Source organism: Lipotes vexillifer, unplaced genomic scaffold (genome assembly GCF_000442215.2).
Source record: "Lipotes vexillifer unplaced genomic scaffold, Lipotes_vexillifer_v1.1 scaffold362, whole genome shotgun sequence".
Lineage (NCBI taxonomy): Eukaryota > Metazoa > Chordata > Mammalia > Artiodactyla > Lipotidae > Lipotes > Lipotes vexillifer.
The window spans coordinates 1,100,683-1,120,524 of record NW_006788741.1 but is presented as its reverse complement, the minus strand read 5'-3'; positions in this window follow the sequence as shown (position 1 = coordinate 1,120,524).

The following is a 19,842-nucleotide window of genomic DNA, read 5'->3' as shown; positions in this document are numbered from 1 at the left end:
TAATCCATTTTGAGTCTTACATTTAGGTCTTTAATCCATTTTGAGTTTATTTTGTATATGGTGTTAGAGAATGTTCTAATTTCAATATTTTATATGTAGCTGTTTAGTTTTCCCAGAAGCATTTATTGAACAGACTATCTTTTCTCCATTGTATATTCTTGCCTCCTTTGTCATAGATTAACTGACCACAATTATGTGGGTTTATTTCTGGGCAGTCTGTATTTTTTTTCTCATTGATATATGTATCTGTTTTGGTGCCAGTACCATACTATTTTGATTACTCTAGTTTTGTAGTGTAGTCTGAAATCAGGAAGCATGATCCCTCCAGCTCTGTTCTTCTTTCTCAATACTTTTTTGGCTATTTACGGTCTTTCATTGTTTCCAAACAAATTTTAAAATTATATGTACTAGTTCTCTATCAAAGAGGAAATTTAAAAAAAATTCCTGGAGACAAAATGGAAACAAAACTACCCAAAATCTATGAGAGGCAGCAAAATCAGTTCTAAGAGGCAATTTTATAGTGATACAAGTCTACCTCAAGGAACAACATATACCTCAAATAAACAAAAACCTATATAAAAACCTAAGGGAACTAGAAAAAGAAGAAACAAAACCCAAAGTTACTACTAAGAAAGAAATCATAAAGTTAAAAGCAGAAATAAATAAGTTAGAGACTAATAACATAATAGAAAAGACCAATGAAACTAAAAACTGGTTCTTTGAAAAGATAAATTGATAAACCAAACTCATGAAGAAAAAATAAGTGAGAGCTCAAATCAATAAAATCAGAAATGAATAAGAAGTTACAAACAACACTACAGAAATACAAAGAGCCATAAGAGATTACTATAAAAAAGTATATGCCAATAAAGTGGACAAAATAGAAGAAATGGATAAATTCCTAGAAATGTACAATCTCCCAAGACTGAATCAGAAAGAAATAGGAAATCTAAACTGATTGATACCAGTAATTAAATCAAATCAGTAACAAAAAAAAGTACTTCTAACAACAACAAAAGTCCAGGACCAGATGACTTCACAGGTGAACTGTATCAAACATTTAAAGAATTAAAACCTATTCTTCCCAAACTCTTCCCAAAAGATTGAAGAAATAGGAATGCTTCCCAACTGATTCTATGATAACAGAATCACCCTGATAACTTCACCCTGATAGCAAAACCAGACAAAGACACCACAAAAAAAGAAAAATTACAGGCTAATATCACTAATTAATATAGATGCAAAATTCCTCAAAAAATATTAATAAATCAAATTCAACAATATATTAAATGGTTACACCCTATCATCAAGTGAGATTTATCCCAGGGATGAAAGATGTTTCAATATCCACAAATCAATAAATGTCATACACCACATTAATCAAGTAAAGAATGAAAAGTATATGATTATCTCCATAGAAGCAAAAAAACTTTCGACAAATAACTCATACAATTCAACAACAAAAAACCAACAATCCCATTAAAAATGGGCATAAAAAGCATTTGACAAATTTCAAATGACAAAAGCTCTCAACAAAATGGATGTAGAAGGAACATACCTCAACATAATAAAGACCATATATGACAAACCCACAGTCAACATCATACTCAATGGTGAAAAGCAGAAAGAATATCTTCTAAGATCAGGAACAAGGCAAGGATGCCCCTTCTTTTCAATTATATTTAAAATATTATTGGAAGTCCTAGGCACAGCAGCCAGACAAGAAAAGGAAATAAGAAAACTCCAAATTGGAAAGGAAGAAATAAAATTGTCACTGTTTGCAGATGACATTTTACTATATATAGAAAATAGAAAATCCTAAAGACACCACCAAAAAACTATTAGAACTAATAAATGAATTCAGTAAAATTGCCAGATATCAACTTAATATACAGAAATCTGTTACATTTCTGTATACTAATAATGAAGTTTCAGAGAGAGAAATCAAGGAAAAAAACCCATTTACAATTGCATCAAAAAGAATAAAATATGTAGAATAAATCTAACCAAAGAGGTAAAAGACTTGTACTCTGAAAACTATAAAATATTAATGAAAGAAATTAAAGATGACACAAACAAATGGAAAGATATACCATGCGCAAAGATTGGAAGAATTAATATTTTTAAAATGATCACACTACCCAAGGCAATCTACAGATTCAGTACAATTCTTATCAGAGTACAAATGGCATTTTTCACAGAAATAGAAAACATAGTTCTAAAATTTATATGGAAACACAAAAAAACCCTGGGTAGCCAAAGTAATATTGAGAAAGGAAAACAGGTGGAGGCAACATGTACTCTGATTTTAAACTATACTACAAAGCTGCTGTAATCAAAACATTATGGTATTGGCACAAAAGCAGAGACATAGATCAATGGAACAGTACAGAGAGTCCAGAATAAACCTATACAGATATGGTAAATTATGTGGTCAACCTCTTCAAAAGTAGTGTTGGGAAAACTGGACAGCTACATGAAAAGAATCAAACTGAACTACTTTACCACACAATATACAAAAATAAACTCAAAATAGATTAAAGCCTTCAATGTTGGACCTGAAACCACAAAACCCTCAAAAGAAAACTTAGCGAGTATACTCTTTGACATCAGTCTTAGCAACATATTTTTGCATATGTCTTCTCAGGCAAAGGAAACAAAGGCAAAAAAATAAGCAAAATGGGATTACATCAGCCTTAAAAGCTTTTGCACAGCAAAGGAAGCTATCAACAAAACAAAGAGGCAGTCCACTGAATGGAGAAAGTATTGGAAAACAATATATCTGATATGGGGATAATATCCAAAATACGCAAAGAATTCATACAACTCCACATTAGAAAAACAAGCAACCTGATGAAAAATGGACAGAAGACCTGAATAGACATTTTTCCAAAGAATACATACAGATGGCTAACAGGCACATGAAAAGATGCTCAACATTCCATGATTATCAGGGAAATGCAAATCAAAGCCACAATGAGCTATCACTTCACACCTGTCAGAATGGCTATTATCAAAAATACAACAAATGACATGTGTTGGCAAGGATGTGGAGAAATGGGAACCCTTGTGCACTCTTGATAAGAATGTAAATTCTTACTCTGTTATAAAGCAGAAACTAACACACCATTGTAAAGCAATTATGCCCCAATAAAGATGTTAAAAAAAAAAAAAAAGATGAAAAATGCAACAGTCAAATAAGATTAGAGAAAACTGCAATTAGAAACACTGTAATGAAGACCTCAGGAAAGTAAAGCAACCAGCTTGTTATAAGGGAAAACTTAAATCATTATATATCAACATGATTAGTCAGGATAAGTATATAATTTTTGCAGTGTCGTTTAATATCTCTCATTTAATTAATTTAATTTTATTGTATTTCTTATTAAAAACTAAGAAACAGCAAAAAATGTTATAACCATAATATCACTGCCCAGAGATAAGTGTAATACACAAATACGTGTGTATTATATCCTTCCAGATTTTTATCTACAGTATATAATATGTAATAATATATACAGTGTATCATCTTGCATTTGCCCACCAAATTCCCTCTATTGTTCGGCATCCTGCTGTCTAAAGCTAGGAGATCAGCTGGAGGGAGGAAAGTTAGGTGAAGAAATTGGTTACACTGATTTCTTCGCTGTGTGGACTTGACTGTATCCCACAATAGTTGGTCACTGCTCCTCTCAAGATGGTCTGTTCTACATAACTCTATTTCTTTAAGGGATCAGGTTATTTCTTTGCTAATATTTCTGCATAATGAATTACTCAAGTTAGCATCTGAAAATGATAAGCACTTATTAACTCACAATTTATGTGAATCAGGAATAGACTGGTTTGGTTTGGATTGGTTTGCATGGGTGCCTCCGGCTCAGTCTTTCATGAGGTTGAAGCCAATCTGTTGGACAGGGTTTCAGTCATCAAGACTTAAATCCTCTACCAAGTTCTCTCTTGTGGCTGTTGTTAGCCTTCAGATCCTTGCCAGCTTTTGAACTGAGGTTATCAGTTCCTCAGCATGCCATGTGGGCCTCTCCATAGGGCTGATCAGAACATGGCAGTTTGCTTCCTCCAGATCACGTGATAAGAGAGAAAGAGTGAGAGTGAGCAAGAAAGAACCAAAATGAAAGCTACAGTCTTTTCAAACCTAATCTTTGTTGTGATAACCCCTCACTTCTTCTGTATTCATTCATTCAAGTGAGCCACAAAGTATAGCCCACATTCATGGGGAAAGGGATTAATTACATAGGGTGTGAATACCAGGGGTAAGGATTATCAAGTGTTATTTCAGAGGCTGACTACCATTCCTCTCTTTACATCTCACTAGGACAGTGCATGGTGACCACTCAGGTGATGCCATCCCTGGCTTCCTGTACTATTCCACCTGCCTCAGCTATATTTCACATATTTTTACACTAAATTCATTTGCTTTATTCAAATAGGAGGTGCCATCCATTTCCTGGTGGATCTTGACTGACAGAGTAATATTATATTTATACATAGAATTTCATGTAGGATCTTGCATTTTATTAAATATACATAAACAGTTTTATTAAAAAAAGGCTGATGTGGTAAAACTACTTACAAACTGTTTATTAAAACTGCTTTTAAGCTTATGTTTATTTCACTTAACTATATATTGTGAACTTTTTACATGTCAATTAATATTCTTTTTCTTTTTTTTTGTGGTACGCGGGCCTCTCACTGTCGTGGCCTCTCCCGTTGCAGAGCACAGGCTCCAGACACGCAGGCTCAGCGGCCATGGCTAATGGGCCCAGCCGCTCCACGGCATGTGGGATCTTCCCAGACCTGGGCACAAACCCGTGTTCCCTGCATCGTCAGTTGGACTCCCAACCACTGTGCCACCAGGCCCAATATTCTTCATATTATTAAATAGTAGGATGATATTTCATAGATGTTCAGGTATTAATTTAATTTTAAAAATTTATTGAAATATGCTTGATTTACAATGTTGTGTTAGTTTCAGGTGTACAACAAAGTGATTCAGTTATATATACATATATATAAATATATTTATTCTTGTTTTACATTCTCTTCCATTATATGTCATTACAAGATATTGAGTATAGGTCTCTGTGCTATACAGTAGGTCCTTGTTGATCATCTATTTTATGTACAGAAGTTTGTATATTTTAATCCCAAACTCCTAATTTATCTCTCCTCCCTTACCCTTTTGTTTTCTATGTCTGTGAGTCTCTTTCTGTTTTGTAAATAAGTTCATTTGTATCATACTTTTAGATTCCACATATAAGTAATATCACATGATATTTGTCATTGACTTACTTCACTTAATATGATAATGTCCATCCATTTTGCTACAGATGGCATTATTTCATTCTTTTTATGGCTGAGTAATATTCCATTGTGTATATACACCACATCTTCTTTATCCATTCATCTGTCGATGGACACTTAAGTTGCTTCCATGTCTTGGCTATTGTAAATAGTGCTTCTGTGAACATGGGAGTGCATGTATCTTTTTGAGTTATGGTTTTCTCTGGATATATGCCCAGAGTAGAATTGCAGAATCATATGATAGCTCTATTTTTAGTTTTAAAGGAACTTCTATACTGTTCTCCATAGTGACTATACTAAGTTTTACTCCCAACAACAGTGTTGGAGGGTTCCTTTTTCTCCACACTCTCTACAGCATTTATTATTTGTAGACTTTTTGATGATGGCCATTCAGACCAGTGCGTTGATACCTCACTGTAGTTTTGCTTTGCGTTTCTCTAATAATTAATGATGTTGAGCAACTTTTCATCTGCCATTTGTTTACCTGTATGTCTTCACTGGAGAAATATCTATTTAGATCTTCTGCCCTTTTTTTGTGTGTGTGTGGTACACGGCCTCTCACTGTTGTGTCCTCTCCCATTGTGGAGCACAGGCTCTGGACACACAGTCTCAGTGGCCATGGCTCACGGGTCCAGCCGCTCCATGGCATATGGGATCTTCCTGGACTGGGGCATGAACCCATGTCCCCTGCATTGGCAGGCAGACTCTCAACCACTGCACCACCAGGGAAGCCCTTCTGTCCATTTTTTGATTTTTTTTTTTTTCTTTTTTGTTGAGCTGTATGAGCTCTTTGTATACTTTGTATCAGGTAATAATTTAACCAATTCCTCCTATAAGACATCTAATTTGATTCCAGAATTTTTATCTTATATTAAGTAAAACATTGGTAAATATGGAAGTGAAATTTCTGGGTCAGAGGGTAATGCATATTTAAAGCTTATGGTATGTAGAACAAAACTGGCTTGAAAAAAGAGTTTTCTAATATACTTTTCAACTAATAGAAAGCATGACTCTTTTCACATACTATTCATGGTATTACATATTATCCTTCTTTAATATTTATCACTTTGATATTTCAAACATCTTATTGTTTTAATTTTTTGATCTTAATTTCTTATTATTATAAGGTTGAACAATTTTCATATAAGGTATTTATATGTTTTATATATTAGTAAATTATATGTAATTTATTTTATTAATTTGCAAATGTTTTCATTTACTGACAATATATATCTTTGTCACATTTTTTGATAATATGTTCATCCAGGTTTCATTTTGTCTTTCCTCTTGATTTTATGTGTCTCTGTCAAAATGTCTTTGAACTTTTTGAAGTTCAAGTCTGTTAATCTGTCATTTATAGTTTATACCTTCATATCTCTATTTCAAACTTAATAACTTTTGTTCTTCAAAAAATTATAAAAATATTCACTTATGTTTCCTTCTAGTATGTTTATCATTTAATTTAGGGAAACTAAATCTTTAAGATTGGTCTTTATTAAAAATCATCACCAACTACCCCGTTGCTGATGTTAGAGAATTGGGAGTTTTTGCAAAACCGTAATTCTCCCTCATCTCTCTTTCCCACATCTGATAAAGCTCAGGTGTGCTCAAATCTGTAGTGGTTTTTATTTGTTCATTTTTGTTTGTTTGTTTTTTAGTGGAGATGATGTAATACAAAAAGCTAATGTGAAATGACTTTTTGACTTGTGTGTACTTTTAGCATGAGTGATGACCATTTATTGTGTTAAACTACTGAAATATCTGTGTTGATTGTTACTGCTACATAACATTTTCTATTCTAATAGTAACAATTTAATCACAGGGCAATTTAAAGCAAAGTCTCCTTAAATATTCACATAAGAAAATGGGGATTTATTTCCAAATATTTTTAGGAATGTAAAACACATGGCTGACTAATCAAAACTCTTCAGGCTACTAATAAACAAAATGAATGTCACATCTTCCACTGAAGCAAACTGCTGAGTGACAACATTAAGGAACATTAAGATTAATTTTATAAGTTTTTCAATCAACTCTATAAATATTCATATAGCAAAAGAGTATAATCCGTTATTTTTGACACTCTACAGTGTCCTGAATTCATAACTTGCAGTTGAAGTCTGTTCACAGATATGCTTTAGGTAAGGTGAAGTTCAACTCTTGGTAGTTGGCGTTCTTTCCTGTTGCATGTACCTAAATTCACATTATCCATCTGAGAGACTGGGTTCCTACTGAGAGTAAAGAATTTCCTATCTATGACCAAGACAGAAAATTCTCCTCAGCTATTTCAGTGAAACGTGAAAATAAAGTTCAGGTTTGCCATCCAGAACAAGAACAGATTTAGAAGAACAAGTACGTTTTGCTCAGGAAGAGCTCTGAGGTTAGTTGCTAGCATGACTATCAAGTAGCTTGGGTCTTCTGTGTGGCTAGCTGCTGCTGATTTAAATGGTCATGATAAGTAGTGAGACTAGAGTGTTGGGTAATGTTATGTCAGGAATACAGATATGATAAGAGTATCTAAAATATTTGGGCTTAACCAAATAATCAACATGATGAGTGGGGACAGCAGTTTAATTTTCATATCTACTTGTAAACATGAACTAGGGCAAATTCCTTATTTTTTATGCCTCCGATAAACAGCAATTCAATCTAGTTAGTTTTCATCATACTATTTATTTTCAGATGGAGTATCTGAAAACTATACAGAATCAGCATCTGATAGTAGTAACAGAGAAATAAACTACTAATTAAGTTATCCTGTTTCATTTCATAAATGATGCTTTAAGGAAAATGCAGTAATGCTAAAATATTACCCTGTATGGTCCCAAATGAGTCTATGAGTAGCTTAGATATTGTTAGTTTTGGTGATCTTTCCTGGACTATATATTACTTAGATAATTGATCTAGCTGTTTATAGATACTTCCCCCATAATAACACTGTCCTTTATAAATAAAATATTAGCCACACATATAATATTATAATTTTAAATGTTCCATTAGCCATACTAAAAAATGTAACAAGGAGGTGAAGTTAATTTTCATACACCTGATTTAACTGAATACATCCAAAATTCTATGTTAATACTTAATCAATATAAAACTATTAATAATTTATTTTATTATTTTAAAAAGTTTTTGTGGGTGGTGATCCATTGTATGTTTTACAACTGTAGCACAGCTAAATTTGGGCAGACTGCATTTCAAGTGCTCAATAACAACACATGGAAAGCAGTTACCTTATTGGACAGTATAATTACATCTTTTCCTTTATTTTATTCCTTTCTTTATTAATCCATACTAGACACCCTAAACTGACATTTATTTTCTACATTTTCCTTTATGCCATCAAGCTGTGACAATGTGAGAGAGTGGCATGGACATATATACACTACCAAACGTAAAATAGAGAGCTAGTGGGAAGTAGCCGCATAGCAGAGGGAGATCAGCTTAGGTGGCTTGTGACCACCTAGAGGGGTGGGATAGGGAGGTTGGGAGGGAGGGAGATGCAAGAGGGAAGAGATATGGGAACATATGTATATGTATAACTGATTCACTTTGTTATAAAGCAGAAACTAACACACCACTGTAAAGCAATTATACTCTAATAAAGATGTTAAAAAAAAGATAATTTTCTTGTCTGTACAGCTGCCCTGGTCCACAGTTTTTATTGGAATATTTAGTATTTTTTAAAATGCACTTCTAGCATTATTGAAGAATTAACATGTAATAAACTGTACAAAGTATATAATTTGATAAGTTTTGACATATTTATATACCAGAGAAACCATCAAAAAATCAATATCTCCCCCCATATCATTCCTTCAAATACCTTTGTAATCTCACTGTACGTGCCTTTCCCATTTTCCCCTCTCCAGGTTCTGCTTCCTGTTAGTGCACATTACTTCACATTTCCTAAAGTGTTATGTAAGTGGAAACATACGTTATATACTTGGTTTTTGTCTGCCTTATTTTGGAGTGAGTACCTTTTACACTTCTACTTTATATTATTTTTGGCTTACCAATTATAATATACTTTTTGTTATTATTGTGATTGATATTGGTTTACAGTATATATTTTAAACTAAATTTCAGTGATATCATATCACTTCGTGTATATTTAAGAAACTTACAATATACTTCCATTTCTTCCTTCTTAACCTTTATACTCTTGTAACATACACCAAAACATTGATATTATTTTGTTTAAATGGTCATCTTTTTGAAAGATTTCAATAATAAGAACAGAATTATATATGTGAAACCATGTCTTTGCCATTTTTGTGCTCTTCATTTCTTTGGATAGATCTGTAACTCCATTTAGTATCATTTAGGTTCTTCCTGAAGGAGTTTCTTTAACATTTCTTGTAGTGCTAGTCTGCTGATAGTGAATTCTTTCAGAACATATTTTTATTTTACCTTTGTTTCTGAAAGATATGGGTGTAGAATTCTAGGCTAGCATTTATTTATTTCAGTGATTTAATAATTGTTGCTCCAATGTCTTCTTGCTTGAACTGTTTCTAACCAAATCTGCGTACATCTTGTGTTTGTTGGAAAGTATGCAGTGCATCTTTTCTCTGGCTGCTATTAAAATATTTCTCTTTATCCCTTGTTTTGAGTGATTAAATTTTGATATACTTTGATGAGATTTTCTTCACGTTTCTTGTGCTTGAGATTTGTTGAGCTTCTTGTATCTATGGACTTACATTTTTCATTGAATTTAGAGATTTTTGGCCATTATTTATTCAAATGTTTTTTCCTCACTAGTGTTCTAACTACCCCTCCGCCTCCATATAGTTCACCTCAAGAAAGAGATGCTAAGTGGATTCATCTCTTCTAAGACATTCACTTACTGGACAGAATTTTTCAGGAGTGTAGGGTGAACATACAGAACCTACTGTCTTCCCCTCCCTCCCCTCACCCTGTCTCTTTCTCTTTCATTTTTCTTTTTTTGTGAAATATAGTGCTCTCATCCACAGGTGGTCAGTTAGTGCCTGGGACTTTCAGATTAGAAGAAAATCTGCTTGGGTCTTGAGCCTAAATTAATGATCCAACTTAGTTTCACCAGTGTTTCTTGCTTTAGGAGTTACTGCCACTCATTTTACAATACTATGGTGGTTTGATTTCCTATTTAATATTTCCTTTAGTGTGTATAACTTCATTGGGTATCTTGTGTGTAAGAAATAAGCCATATTTGAGAATTCCTGAATTTTCCAGGTAAACATCAGTGAAATTCATTCAACATCTCAAGGAGAGGATAAAGCATCAATAGGAAGTAAGGGAGCATGAAAAAGTATATTAAATTTGGAACACTAAATTTACATTTTATGTTTGAGAAAAGGAATATTTGGGGAGTTACTTGAAACAAAATTAAAGAGGTATTGAGGAAATTAATTTTATTCATAATGTTATGAGAACTATTAAATTAGTATCATGGTAAGGATATTATAGTATTCAGATGAGAAATAATGATGAAACTAATAAAAGCAATAACTGAAAAATTTTAAAAAGAGACACTATTTGAGATATGAGATATTAATGAGTTAACATTTGCAAGTTTGATTTGTGTGGATAGTGACAGAGAATAATGCTCAGCTTGCTGGCTTGGACATATGGGTGTATGTTGATACTATTGATGGTCAGAGCTGGTACACAAATATTAGGCAACATTTGTGTGTGCTCCAGAGTCACGTGGATGTACAAAGGTTCGTGTGCAATTTTTATTTTGTTAGCTTTAATAATATCCATTTGATCCCACTTAAGAAAACATATTATAATGTAAGTGAATAGAGGATTTTTATTATAAGGACTTCCTTGAATCTCTTCTAAACAATTTGTAAATTTTAGTATTTTATTGGTTACAAATTATTTGTGAAATTTCTTGCAGCCTATGGAAACAGGCCAATATGTTATTTCATCACCAAATTCGAAATTATGGTCTCCTCACTTGTCTCTTTACCTCAAGCCTAAGTTGATTCATTACTAACCTCTAATGTGGCCAGACTTATCATCCTAAAAATGCTGATGATGTATCTTTCTGCTGGATTTTTAGGCCAATAGTTTAAAATAATAACATCTAGGTATATATGTACCTTCAAAATACGCTCAATCTACAATTACAGCCTCATTTTGGGACATCTTCTTGTACGATATTTCCAAGATATTATAGATCCCTTTGCAACTCCATTCCTTTGCACATGTTCTTGCTTTTGACTGGAAAAATACATATTACTTTAATTTCCTTAGTGAGAATGAAATGATCTACAATTAACCATTCACACTTATGCACAAGCACCTATTAAAATATGCTTAAATTATTAAAATACACAGCAGCACATTTAATTGTAATTTATCTGTTTCCACCTGTATCTTGTGATTGAAAATTTGGGCTTCTCAAAAAGAATTTGAGGGCTTCCCTGGTGGCGCAGTGCTTGAGAGTCCTCCTGCCGATACAGGGGACACGGGTTCGTGTCCCGGTCTGGGAAGATCCCACATGCCACGGAGTGGCTGGGCCCGTTGAGCCATGGCCTCTGAGCCTGTGCGTCTGGAGCCTGTGCTCCACAATGGGAGAGGCCACAACAATGAGAGACCCACGTACCGGAAAAAAAAAAAAAAAAGAATTTAAATCTTATTCATCATTACAGTTCAGTTATTGTAATTGTCAGGGTCAACATAGGCTCAATAAATTGAGTGGATGAAATACAATAGTAATTGAAAATGTTACAATTGTCTACATAATTTTTGATGCTTTTGGCTACAATATCTATGAATTAGTGAGGAATGTTCAAGTACCTAATGCTAATCATCAAGTCATTCTATTACTTTTTATTTCTGTCAATTTTTACATTTTGGCACTCTGGTTATTAGTTCTTACATATTTTGAATTGTTATGTCTTCTAGAGTAATTGTCCTTGGCCCTTTTATAGTTTTGAAATATGTCTTCCTGCCTTAAACTATAGTTTTTCTTAAAGGAATTCCAACTTTCTTATGATTTGAGTTTGCATAGCTTATTTTCCCTTTGTATTTAAATTCCATATAATTCCACATATATTTACTTAATATTTAAAATACTTTTCTTACAAACTTCATAGTTAGGACTTAATATTTTATCCACTCTGACACTTTCTGCTTGTTAATTCACTTTCTTATTCTTTTTATATTTGATATAACAAATATGATTGGGTTTGTTTACTATCCTGCTTTTGTTTTGTATTGCCTTTATATTTTTTGTTCCATTGGCTCTATGATGTGTGAAAAAAAATTTATGTAAAGTATGCCTCATCCTTCCCTATAAAACTAAACAAAATTACTATCTTCACTGTTCTTGAAACTGTGGACAATTTCCTGACCCAAATGTTCTTTTGATTATAAACGCACTTCTACCACATAGCTTATAAACATGTCTCCAAGGAGATGAAAAGCATATTTTACCTCAAAGGCCTGAAAAATTGTAAACATGTGAGTCCATATACTGATAAGCAGTAAGTTGTTTGTGAGAGCTTGTTTGCTGGTGCTGAGATAACAAGTGGCTTCCTTGTCCAAAAGAGATAAGCGCCTGCTGTAACCCCAATATTACAGATGACTTACAAAACCTGTGATTTAATGTATGAGGTGACTTTGAGTATAACCAATCAGAATTGGATGATACAACTATGAATTAATAGAATAGAAGGGTTTATTACTGCCCAAGCCTTCCTGTGAGCATGCAAACTCAGAGACCAGATTATATAGAACATTGATTTGTCATGGACTCCCAGAGTATCTCTCAAGTGCACTAAGCTGACTGGTGGACCAGTAAATAAAACCCATTAGATAGCTTCAACTGCTGATTCAGATCTAAGTGACCTACATGCAAGCAGAGGTCTCTAGACACACCAGATATTATCAAGTAGCAAAAAAGGGAGACTTGCAGGAAAGGCAGCATGTGCATTCTTGCCCTCCCCCTTTTCTTGTTTGCAGTTGACATATAGCTTATTGAAGAGTTTATTTAAGCTAAGTGTTAGTGTGTTCAGTGCAATTTTTTTCAGTACTACTTTCTCAGAAATACCTTGAAACCAAGGATTGATTTTGATCTTCATATGCTTTGACTCAGAATAAAAAGACCTGATTTATATATCTCCTTTTAAAAATATTATAAGCAGTTGCTCTACTGATTATAGTATGCATCCTTAACCTATTGCTCTTATCCTAGAATTAATATTTACCACTTCAAATATAATGTAAGTCATTTACATTTTTTTCTCCCAATTTTTGTGCTAATATGCTAAATATTTTACATCTATTTCATGAGCACCATAATACATGTTTATTACTGTTGCTTCAATTATATTTTCAAAACATCAATTTTTATGGTATAATTTATATACATTAAGACTTAACGATAAAAACTGAGAAAAAAATAGTTTTTTATATTTGCCCATATTATATTTCTGATATTTTCCCTTCCTTCCTATAGACTTAAATTTCCACCAGGTATCTTTTCCTTCAGCTTGAATAACTTCTCTAATATTTCTGCAGAGAAGATCTGCTAGTGATAAAAACTCTCAGCTTTCACTTGTCTACAATTTTTTTTATGTTGCACTTATTTTTAAAGAAGGTTTCACTGAATATAAAATTCTAGACAATTCTTTAAAAAAAAAAAGACCTTTAAAGATGCCATTCCACTGTATTCTGCTTAGCATTACCTTTAACGAGAAGTCAACACTCATTTTTATTATTGCTCATCTTATTGTACTGTATTTTTCCTCTGGCATCTCTAAAATCTCTTTCTTTGGTTTTCAGGAATTTGATTATTATGTGCTAACATGTGGTTTTCTTTATTTTTTTTAACATCTGTATTGGGGTATAATTGCTTTACAATGGTGTGTTAGTTTCTGCTTTATAACAAAGTGAATCAGTTGTACATATACATATGTTCCCATATCTCTTCCTTCTTGCGTCTCCCTCCCTCTCACCCTCCCTATCCCACCCATCCAGGTGGTCACAAAGCACCAAGCTGATCTCCCTGTGTTATGCGAATGCTTCCCACTAGCTATCTACCTTACTTTTGGTAGTGTATATATGTCCATGCCTCTCTCTCGCTTTGTCACAGTTCACCCTTCCCCCTCCCTATATCCTCAAGTCTATTCTCTAGGAGGTCTCTGTCTTTATTCCTGTCTTACCCCTAGGTTCTTCATGACATTTTTTTCCTTAAATTCCATATATATGTGTTAGCATACGGTATTTGTCTTTCTCTTTCTGACTTACTTCCCTCTGTATGACAGACTCTAGGTCTATCCACCTCATTACAAATAGCTCAATTTCGTTTCTTTTTGTGGCTGAGTAATAGTCCATTGTATATATGTGCCACATCTTCTTTATCCATTCATCCGACGATGGGCACTTAGGTTGTTTCCATCTCCGGGCTATTGTAAATAGAGCTGCAATGAACATTTTGGTACATGACTCTTTTTGAATTATGGTTTTCTCAGGGTATATGACCAATAGTGGGATTGCTGGGTCATATGGAAGTTCTATTTGTAGTTTTTGAAGGAACCTCCATACTGTTCTCCATAGTGGCTCTACCAATTCACATTCCCACCAGCAGTGCAAGAGTGTTTCCTTTGCTCTACACCTTCTCCAGCGTTTATTGTTTCCAGATATTTTGATGACGGCCATTCTGACTGGTGTGAGATGATATCTCATTGTAGTTTTGAGTTGCATTTCTCTAATGATTAATGATGTTGAGCATTCTTTCACGTGTTTGTTGGCAGTCTGTATATCTTCTTTGGAGAAATGTCTATTTAGGTCTTCTGCACATTTTTGGATTGGGTTGTTTGTTTTTCTGTTATTGAGCTGCATGAGCTGCTTGTAAATTTTGGAGTTTAATCCTTTGTCAGTTGCTTCATTTGCAAATATTTTCTCCCATTCTGAGAATTGTCTTTTGGTCTTGTTTAGGGTTTCCTTTGCTGTGCAAAAGCCTTGGAGTTTCATTAGGTCCCATTTGTTTCATTTTGTTTTTATTTCCATTTCTCTAGGAGGTGGGTCAAAAAGGATCTTGCTGTGATTGATGTCAGAGTGTTCTGCCTATGTTTTCCACTAAGAGTTAGATGGTTTCTGGCCTTACATTCAGGTATTTAATACATTTTGAGCTTATTTTTGTGTATGGTGTTAGGAAGTGATCTAATCTCATACTTTTACATGTACCTGTCCAGTTTTCCCAGCACCACTTATAGAAGAGGCTGTCCTTTCTCTACTGTACATTCCTGCCCCCTTTATCAAAGATAAGGTGACCATATGTGCGTGGGTTTATCTCTGGGCTTTCTATCCTGTTCCATTGATCTATCTTCCTGTTTTTGTGCCAGTTCAATACTGTCTTGATTACTGCACTTTTTTGTATAGTCTGAAGTCAGGGAGCCTGATTCCTCCAGCTCCATTTTTCTTTCTCAGGATTGCTTTTGTTATTCGGGGTCTTTTGTGTTTCCATACAAATTGTGAAATTTTTTGTTCTAGTTCTGTGAAAAATGCCAATGGGAGTTTCATAGGGATTGCATTGAATCTGTAGATTGTTTTGGGTAGTAGAGTCATTTTCACAATATTGATTTTCCAATTGAAGAACATGGTATATATCTCCATCTATTTGTATCATCTTTAATTTCTTTCATCAGTGTCTTATAATTTTCTGCATACAGGACTTTTGTCTCCTTAGATAGGTTTATTCCTAGATATTTTATTCGTTTTGTTGCAGTGGTAAATGGGAGAGTTTTCTTAAATTCGCTTTCATATTTTTCCTCATTAGTGTATAGGAATGCCAGAGATTTCTGTGCATTAATTTTGTATCCTGAAACTTTTGCAAATCCATTGATTAACTCTAGTAGTTTTCTGGTTGCATCTTTAGGATTCTTTATGTATAGTGTCATGTCATCTGCAAACAGTGACAGCTTTACTTCTTCTTTTCTGATTTGGATTCCTTTTATTTCCTTTTTTTCTCTGATAGCTGTGGCTAAAACTTCCAAAACTATGTTGAATAAGAGTGGTGAGAGTGGGCAACCTTGTCTTGTTCCTGATCTTAGTGGAAAGGCTTTCAGTTTTTCACCATTGAGGATGATGTTGGCTGTGGGCTTGTCATATACGGCCTTTATTATATTGAAGAAAGTTCCCTCTACACCTACTTTCTGCAGGGTTTTTATCATAAATGGGTGTTGAATTTTGTCAAAAGCTTTCTCTGCATCTATTGAGATGATCATATGGTTTTTCTCCTTCAATTTGTTAATATGGTTTATCACTCTGATTGATTTGTGTATATTGAAGAATCCTTGCATTCCTGGAATAAACCCCATTTGATCATGGTGTATGATTTTTAATGTGCTGTTGGATTCTGTTTGCTAGTATTTTGTTGAGGATTTTTGCATCTATATTCATCAGTGGTATTGGCCTGTAGTTTTCTATCTTTGTAACATCCTTGTCTGGTTTTGGTATCAAGGTGATGGTGGCCTCGTGGAATTCATGTTGGAGTGTTCCTCCCTCTGCTATATTTTGGAAGAGTTTGAGAAGGTTAGGTGTTAGCTCTTCTCTAAATATTTGATATAATATGCCTGTGAAGCCATCTGGTCCTGGGCTTTTGTTTGTTGGAAGGTTTTTAATCACAGTTTCAATTTCAATGCTTGTGATTGTTCTGTTCATATTTTCTATTTATTCCTGATTCAGTCTTTTCAGGTTGTGCATTTCTAAGAATTTGTCCATTTCTTCCAGGTTGTCTATTTTATTGGCATAGAGTTGCTTGTAGTAATCTCTCATGATCTTTTATATTTGTGCAGTGTCAGTGGTTACTTCTCCTTTTTCATTCCTAATTCTATTGATTTAAGTCTTCTCCCTTTTTATCTTGATGACTGTGGCTAATAGTTTATTTTGTTTATATTCTCAAAGAACCAACTTTTAGTTTTATTGATCTTTGCTATCTTCTCCTTCATTTCTTTTTATTTATTTCTGATCTGGTTTTTATTATTTCTTTCCTTCTGCTAACTTTGGGGATTTTTTTGTTCTTCTTTCTCTAATTGTTTTAGGTGCAAGGTTACATTGTTCATTTGAGATGCGTCTTGTTTCTTAAGGTGGGCTTGTATTGCTATAAATGTCCCTCGTAGAACTGCTTTTGCTGCATCCTATTGGTTTTGGGTCATCGTGTCCCCATTGGCATTTGTTTCTAGGTATTGTTTGCTTTCCTCTTGGATTTCTTCAGTGATCACTTCGTTATTAAGTAGTGTATTGTTTAGCCTCCATGTGTTTGTATTTTTTAAAGATATTTTCCTGTAATTGATATCTTGTCTCATAGCATTGTGGTCAGAAAAGATACCTGATACAATTTCAATTTTCTTAAATTTACCAAGGCTTGATTTGTGACACAAGATATGATCTATCCTGGAGAATGTTCCATGAGCACTTGAGAAAAATGTGTATTCTGTTTTTTTTGGATGGATTGTCCTATCAATATCAATTAAGTCCATCTTGTTTAATGTATCATTTTAAGCTTGTGTTTCATTATTTATTTTCATTTTGCATGATCGGTCCACTGGTGAAAGTGGGGTGTTAAAATCCCCTACTATGAATGTGTTACTGTTGATTTCCCCTTTTATGGCTGTTAGTATTTGCCTTATGCATTGAAGTGCTCCTATGTTGGGTGCATAGATATTTACAATTGTTATTTCTTCTTCTTGGATCGATCTCTTGATCATTATGTAGTGTCTTTCTATGTCTCTTCTAATAGTCTTTATTTTAAATTCTATTTTGTCTGATATGAGAATTGCTACTCCAGCTTTGTTTTGGTTTCCAGTTACATGGAATATCATTTTCCTTCCCCTTATTTTCAGTCTGTATGTGTCTCTAGGTCTGAAGTAGGTCTCTTGCAAACAGCATATGTATGGGTCTTCTTTTTGTATCCATTCTGCCAATCTGTGTCTTTTGGTGGGAGCATTTAGTCCATTTACATTTAAGGTAATTATCGATATGTATATTCCTATTCTCATTTTCTAAGTTGTTTTGGGTTCGTTATTGTAGGTCTTTCCCTTCTCTTGTGTTTCTTGCCTAGAGAAGTTCCTTTAGCATTTTCTATAAAGCTGGTTTGGTGGTGCTAAACTCTCTCAGCTTTTGCTTGTCTGCAAAGGTTTTAATTTCTCCATCAAATGTGAATGAGATCCTTGCTGGGTAGAGTAATCTTGGTTGCAGGTTTTCCTCCTTCATCACATTAAATATGTCCTGCCACTCCCTTCTGGTTTGCAGAGTTTCTGCTGAGAGATCAGCTGTTAACCTTATGGGGATTCCCTTGTGTGTTATTTGTTGATTTTCCCTTGCTGCTTTTAATATGCTTTCTTTGTATTTAATTATTGACAGTTTGATTAATATGTATCTTGGCATATTTTTCCTTGGATTTATCCTGTATGGGACTGTCTGTGCTTCCTGGGCTTGATTAACTATTTCCTTTCCCATATTAGGGAAGTTTTCAACTATAATCTCTTCAAATATTTTCTCAGTCCATTTCTTTTGCTCTTCTTCTTCTGGAACCCCTATCATTCGAATGTTGGTGCACTTAACGTTGTTCCAGATGTCTCTGAGACTGCCCTCAGTTCTTTCCATTCTTTTTTCTTTATTCTGCCAGTAGTTATTTATTTCCACTATTTTATCTTCCAGGTCACTTATCCGTTCTTCTGCCTCATTTATTCTGCTATTGATCCCATCTAGAGTATTTTTCATTTCATTTATTGTGTTGTTCATCATTGTCTGTTTCATCTTTATTTCTTCTAGGTCCTTGTTAACTGCTTCTTGCATTTTGTCCATTCTATTTCCAAGATTTTGGATCATCTTTACTATCATTATTCTGAACTCTTTTTCAGGTAGACTGCCTATTTCCTCTTCATTTGTTAGGTCTGGTGGGTTTTTATCCTGCTCCTTCATCTGCTGTGTGTTTTTCTGTCTTCTCATTTTGCTTATCTTACTGTGATTGGGTTCACCTTTTTGCAGGCTGCAAGTTCGTAGCTCCCGTTGTTTTTGATGTCTGTCTCCAGTGGCTAAGGTTGGTTCAGTGCGTTGTGTAGGCTTCCTGGTGGAGGGGACTAGTGGCTGTGTTGTGGTGTATGAGGCTAGATCTTGTCTCTCTAGTGGGCAGGTCCACGTCTGGTGGTGTGTTTTGGGGTGTCTGTGGACTTATTATGATTTTAGGCAGCCTCTCTGCTAGTGGGTGGGGTTGTGTTCCTGTTTTGCTATATGGTTGGCATAGGTTGTCCAGCACTGTAGCTTGCTGGTCGTTGAGCGAAGCTGGGTGCTGGTGTTGAGATGGAGATCTCTGGGAGATTTTCGCCGTTTGATATTATGTGGGGCTGGGAGGTCTCTTCTTGACGAGTGTTCTGAAGTTGGCTCTCCCACCTCAGAGGCAGAGTCCTGACTCCTGGCTGGAGCAGCAAGAGCCTTTCATCCACTCGGCTCAGAATAAAAGGGAGAGAAAGTAGAGAGAATTAGTATAAGTAGGAGGAAATAGGAAAGAAAGAAAGAAAGAAAGAAAGA